Raw genomic sequence first — 6,373 nt, forward strand, 5'->3', positions numbered from 1 at the left:
CCAAAGATGCATGGGTTTATTTGTCAACTTTCAATTCTACTCCATTGACTTCTATGTCTATCATTATGGCAATATCACATTTTGTTTCGATTACTCTAGCTTTGTAGTAAATTTTGAAATCAGGAATTGTGAATATTCCAACTCTAGTATTCATTTTTAAGGTTATTTTGGCTATTTGAGGCCACTTACAATTTCATATAATTAAGGTGTTTTCCATTCCTACAAAAAAAGACTAGTGAAATTTTGATAGGGATTGAGTTGAATCTGTAGTTTTTTTAGGTGGTATTGAATCTTAACAATAATAAGTCTCTTAATCCATGAATATTGGATGTCTTTTTTTTTCAATTAGATATTTTTTCATTTCTTTCACCAATGTCTTGTCATTTTCTGTGCACGAATTTTTAAACTTGGTTAAGTTTATCCCTAGGTATTTTAATTGGTTAAATGTAATTATAAATGAAATTCTTTTCTTATTTTCCTTTCTGTAAATTAAGTTGTGTATATTGAAAGTTGAGTACTGAAGTTTCCGGCTGTTATTGTAGAATTAACTGTTTCCCCATTCTATTCTGTCAATATTTGCTTCGTGTATGTTGTGAGGTCCACGTATGTTGAAAAATGTTGTATCTTCTTGATTAATTGACCCTTTAGTCATTATATAATATCCTTCTTTATCTTTAAACAACAGTTTTTGACTTGAACTTTATTTTGTCTGGTATTAGTATAGCCACCCATTCTCTTTGGTTACTAATTTCATGGAATATTTTTCTCCATCCTTTCACTTTCAATCTATTTGTGTATTTGGATCTAAAGTAACTCTCTTATAGACACAATGTAGATGGATCTTTTTTTTTTTTTAATTCATTGTAAAAATTTCTGCCTTTTATTGGAGAGTATAACCCATTTCCACCTCTCATCTGTCAGTTTGTTGTACTGTGGTGGCTTGCATGTTGCTGTAATGCCGGAAGCTATGCCACCAGTATTTCAAATACCAGCAGGGTCGCATGGTGGATAGGTTTCAGTGGAGCTTCCAAACTAAGACTAAGAAGAAGGACCTGGTGATCGACTTCTAAAAAAACTGACCAGTGAAAACCTTATGGATACCAGCAGAACCTTGTCTGACATAGTGCCAGAAGATGAGATCCTCAGGTTGGAAAGCACTCAAAAATATGACTGGAGAAGAGCTGCCTCCTCAAAGTAGAGTTGACCTTGATGACATGGATGGAGTAAAAAGTAAGGAACTTTTGTTTGCTGTTGCAGCATGACTCAAAATGAGAAGAAACAGCTGCAAACATCCATTAATAATTGAAATGTGGAATGTATGAATTATGAATCAAAGAAAATTGGAAATTATAAAAAACGAAGTGACATGCTTGAAGATTGATATCCTTGGCATTAAACCCGAAACCCACTGCCATCAACTCAATTCTGACTCATAGCGACCCTATAGGACAGAGTAGAATTGCCCCATAGGGTTTCCAAGGAGCAGCTGGTGGATTTGAACTGCTGACCTTTTGGTTAGCAGCCATAGATCTTAACCACTGTGCCACTAAGGCTCATCCTAGGCATTAGTGAGCTGAAATGGACTGGTATTGGCTACTTTGAATCAGACAATTGTATCGTCTACCATGCCGGGAATGACATATTGAAGAGGAATGGCATCATATTCATCGTCAAAAAGAACATTTCAAGGTCTTTCCTGAAGTACAGTGCTGTCAGTGATAGGATAATATTTATACACCTGCGAGGAAGACCAACTAAAACAACTACTATTGAAATTTACAAGTCAACACTAATTCCAGAGATGAAAAAACTGAAGTTTTTCTCAACTTCTGCAGTCTGAAGTTGATCAACATGTAATCAAGATGCATTGATGATTACTGGTGATTGGAATGCAAAAGTTTGAAACAAATAAGAAGGATCTGTAGTTGGAAAATAAATCCTTGGTGATAGAAATGATGCTGGAGATCGCATGATAGAAATTTGCAAAAACAATGAATTACTCACTGGAAATACCTTTTTGCAACTACATGAGCGGCCACTATATATGTGGATCTCACTGGATGGAATACACAGGAATCAAACTGACTGGATCTGTGGAAAGAGACCATGGAGAAGCTCAATATCATCAGTAAGAACAAGGCCAGTGGTCAACTGCGGAACAGGCCATCGATTGCTCATTTAGAATTTCAAGTTGAAGCTGAAGAAAGTTAAAGTGAATCCAAGACAGCCTAAGTACAACCTTCAGTATATCCCTCCTGAATTTATAGACCATCTCAAGAATAGATTTGACACATTGAACACTAATGCCCGAAGACCAGTCTAGTTGTGGGATGACACCAATGACGTCACCATACATGAAGAAAGCAAAACGTCATTAAAAAGACAGGAAAGAAAGAAAAAAAACAAAACAGATGTCAGAAGGTACTCTGAAACTTTCTGTTGAACATGGATTAACTAAAGCAAAAGAAGAATGATGAAGTAAAAGAACTGAACAAATTTTAAAGGCAGCTCGAGAAGAGAAAGTGAAGTATTTTAACAACATGTGCAAGTACCTGGAATTAGAAAACCAAAAGGGAAGAACTTACTGGGTGTTCCTCAAGCTGAAAGAACAGAAGAAAAAATTCAGGACTGGAGTTGTAGTAATCACAAATTCTATGGGCAAAAAAACTGAATGATGCGGGAAGCATCAATTGAAGATGGAATTAATACACAGAGTCATTGTACCAAAAAGAATTAGTCTACATTCCACCATTTCAGAAGGTAGCATATGATCAAGAACCACTGGTTTTTAAAGAAGTCCATGCAACCATAGAAGCACTCACTCTATATGCCAAGAAATTTGAAAGACAGCTACCTGTCCAACCTACTGGAAGAGATCCATATTTGTGGGCATTCAAAAGAAACTTTATCCAATGGAATGTTGCAATTATCAAACAATATCATAAATATCACATGCAAGTAAAATTTTGCTGAAGATAATTTTACTTCTGGCAACTGCCAGAAATTCTAGCCAGATTCAGAAGAGGACATGGAATGAGGGATATTATTGCTGATGTCAGATGAATCTTGGCTGAAAACAGAGACTATCAGAAAGATGTTTACCAATGTTTTATTAACTATGCAAAGGCATTTGACTGTGTGTCTTAGTCATCCAGTGCTGCTGTAACAGAAATACCACAAGTGGATGGCTTTAACAAAGAGAAGTTTATTCTCTCATAGTCCAGTAGGCTAGGAGTCCGAAATCAGGACCCTGGCTCCAGGGGAAAGCTTTCCTCTCTGTCAGCTCTGGAGAAAGGTCCTTGTGCTGCATCAGTCTTCCTTTGGTCTGGGAGCATCTCAGCACAGGAACCTCAGGTCCAAAGGATGTGCTCTGCTCCCGGAACTGCTTTCTTGGTGGTATGAGATCCCCATGTCTCTCTGTTTGATTCTCTCTTTTATATCTCAAAAGAGATTGGCTTAAGACACTATCTAATCTTTTAGACCTTATCCATATAACTTCTACTAATACATCTCATTACATCATAGTGATAGAGTTTACAACACATAAGGAAATGACATCAGATTACAAAATGACACACAATCATACAATACTGGAAATCATGACCTAGCCAAGTTAACAGATATTTTTGGGGGATACAGTTCAATCCATGACACTGTGTGAATCATAACAAATTATTGATAGCGTTGGGAAGAATGGGAATTCCAAAACACTTTACTGTGCTCATGCAGAACCTGTACATAGACCAACAGACAGTTGTTCAAACAGAACAAGGGGATTCTTTAAAATCAGGAAAGATGTGCAGGGTTGTATCTATTCACCATACTTATTCAATCTGTATTCTGAGCAAATAATCCAAGAAACTGGACTATATGAAGAACAGGGCAGGGCATCAGATTTAGGAACTCATTAACAATCAGTATTATGCAGATGACACAACCTTGCTTGCTGGAAGTGAAAAAGACTTGAAGCACGTACTGATGAAGATCTAAGACAGCAGCCTTCACTATAGTTTACACCTTAATGCAAAGAAAAAAAAAAAACTCTGCACGGCTCAACAGATAAGCAACATCGTGTAAACAGAAAAATACCAAAGTTGTCAAAGATTTCATTTTATTTGGATCCACGATCAACGGCCATGGAAGCAGCAGTCAAGAAATCAAACTGTGTATGACACTGGGCAAATCTGCTGCAAAAGACCTCTTTAAAGTGTTAAAAAGCAAACATATCACCTTGAGGACCAAGACACACCTGACCCTTATTTTGAATGGCGTCATATGCATGCAAAACTGCACGACGAGAAAGGAAGACCGAAGAACTGATGCTTTTGAATTATGGTGTTGGTGAAGAATATTGAATATATCATGGACTGCCAGAAGAATGAACAAATCTGTCTTGGAAAAAATACAGCCAGAAAGCTCTTTAGAAGTGAAGATGGTAAGATTATGTCCCAGATACTTTGGACATGTTATCAGGAGGGACCAGTCCTTGAAGAAGGGCATCATGCTGTTTTGTTTTGTTTTTTTTTTTAAGTAGAGGGTCAGAAAAGAAGAGGAAGACCCTCAATGAGATGGATTAACACACTCGCTGCAAGAATGGGCTCAAACATAGCAATGATGTGAGGATGGCACATGACCAGGCAGTGTTTCGTTCTTTTGTGCATAGTGTTGCTATGAGTCAGAACTGACTCAATGACAATTAGCAAGGACAACAATGAAATCCACTTACATTTAAAGTAATTGTTGTTAGGTGCTATCAAATCGATTTTGATTCATGATGCCCCATGTGTGTCAGAGTAGAACTGTGCTCCACAGGGTACTCAATGGATTTTTTTGTGAGTAGTTTCCCATCCTTTCTTGTGAAATGCCTGTGTGTGGGCTCCAACCTCCAACCTTGCAGTTCTCATCTGTGTGCATTAATCATATATAACTCACAGGGACTTCAATTACTGATAAGGAAGAACTTACTTCTGCCATTTTGTTATTTGTGTGTGTGTGTGTGTGTGTGTGTGTGAGAGAGAGAGAGAGAGAGGGGCCCCAGTGGCACAGTGGTTATTTAAAGTTGTTTAACCAAAAGATCAGTGATTGGAACCCACCAGCCTCTCCTAAGGAGAAAGATGACACAGTCGGCTTCCATAAAGATTTACAGCTTCGGAAATCCTATGGGGCAGTTCTACTCTGTCCTATAGGTTCACTATAAGTCATAATTGATTTGACAGCAATGGGTTAGGTTTTTTTTGGTTTGGTGTATGTGTCTTGTTTTTTATTTTATTTTGTAATGAAACTATTTGATTCCCTTATCATTTCTTTTGTGTATTTTGTTTGTTTTAGATATTTTCTTTGTGGTTAACATAGGGATTACATTTAACATACTAAATTTATAACAGTTTAAATTGATACCAAACTTCAGTAGCATATGAAAAGTCTCCTCCTACGCAGCTCTAAAGACAAATTAAATTTTTATATATTATGTCCCTAATATCATAGATTTATGATTTTTATGCTTTTTTAAAATTATGTAGGATATAAAAGACTTTTTTGCTATTATTTCTTCAAATATTATCTCTGCCCCTTTCTTTTACTCGTCTCCTTCTTGGACCCCCATATGTATGTGCTAATTCCTTTGATGGTGTCTCACAGGTCCTTTAGGCACTTTTAACTTTATTTTTTTTCTTTTTCTTTTTTTTGCTTTCAGCTGCACAAACTGGATTTCAGCCTAGAAAACCCTATGGGGCAATTTCTACTCTGTCCAACAAGGGTGCTATGAGTCTGAATTTCATTGATGGCATACAACAACAACAGAATTCGAGTTTGCTGATTCTTTCTTCTGCCTGTTTAAACCTTATGTTAAACGTATCTAGCCAATTTTCCATTTACAGCTAGTCCCTGACTTATATTTGAGTTATGACAAACCGCACTTATGACTGTTGGTTTTTTTTTTTTTGGGGGGGGAGTATATTTAATCATTAGTAATTGCAGCACATAATTTGCTGATGTTATCATTCTCTGTAAGTTTTTATGTAATATTTTTAATTCCCAAAGACAAAGGTCAGATTTACAAAGATACTTATAATAAAAAGCAATAATAATGAAGAAAAATAAAAAGGGGTATTCTTTATGTCAGAACTAACGTAAAATGGAATCTTCGTAAGTCAGGGAACTACCTCTAAATTATTGTTATTTTTCAGCTCCAGGATTTCTGTTTTGTTCCTTTCTATATTTTTTTCTTTATTGATACATTATTGATACATCATTTTCTTTTTTTTTAATTGTTGTAATTAAATGAAGTTTACATTTCAAGTTAGTCTCCCATACAAATTTTTTTTTTACATACATTGTTATGAGACCCCAACCGCTCACCCCATTCTGCAACAGC

The sequence above is a fragment of the Trichechus manatus genome, unplaced genomic scaffold (assembly GCF_000243295.1).
Source record: "Trichechus manatus latirostris isolate Lorelei unplaced genomic scaffold, TriManLat1.0 scaffold00325, whole genome shotgun sequence".
Lineage (NCBI taxonomy): Eukaryota > Metazoa > Chordata > Mammalia > Sirenia > Trichechidae > Trichechus > Trichechus manatus.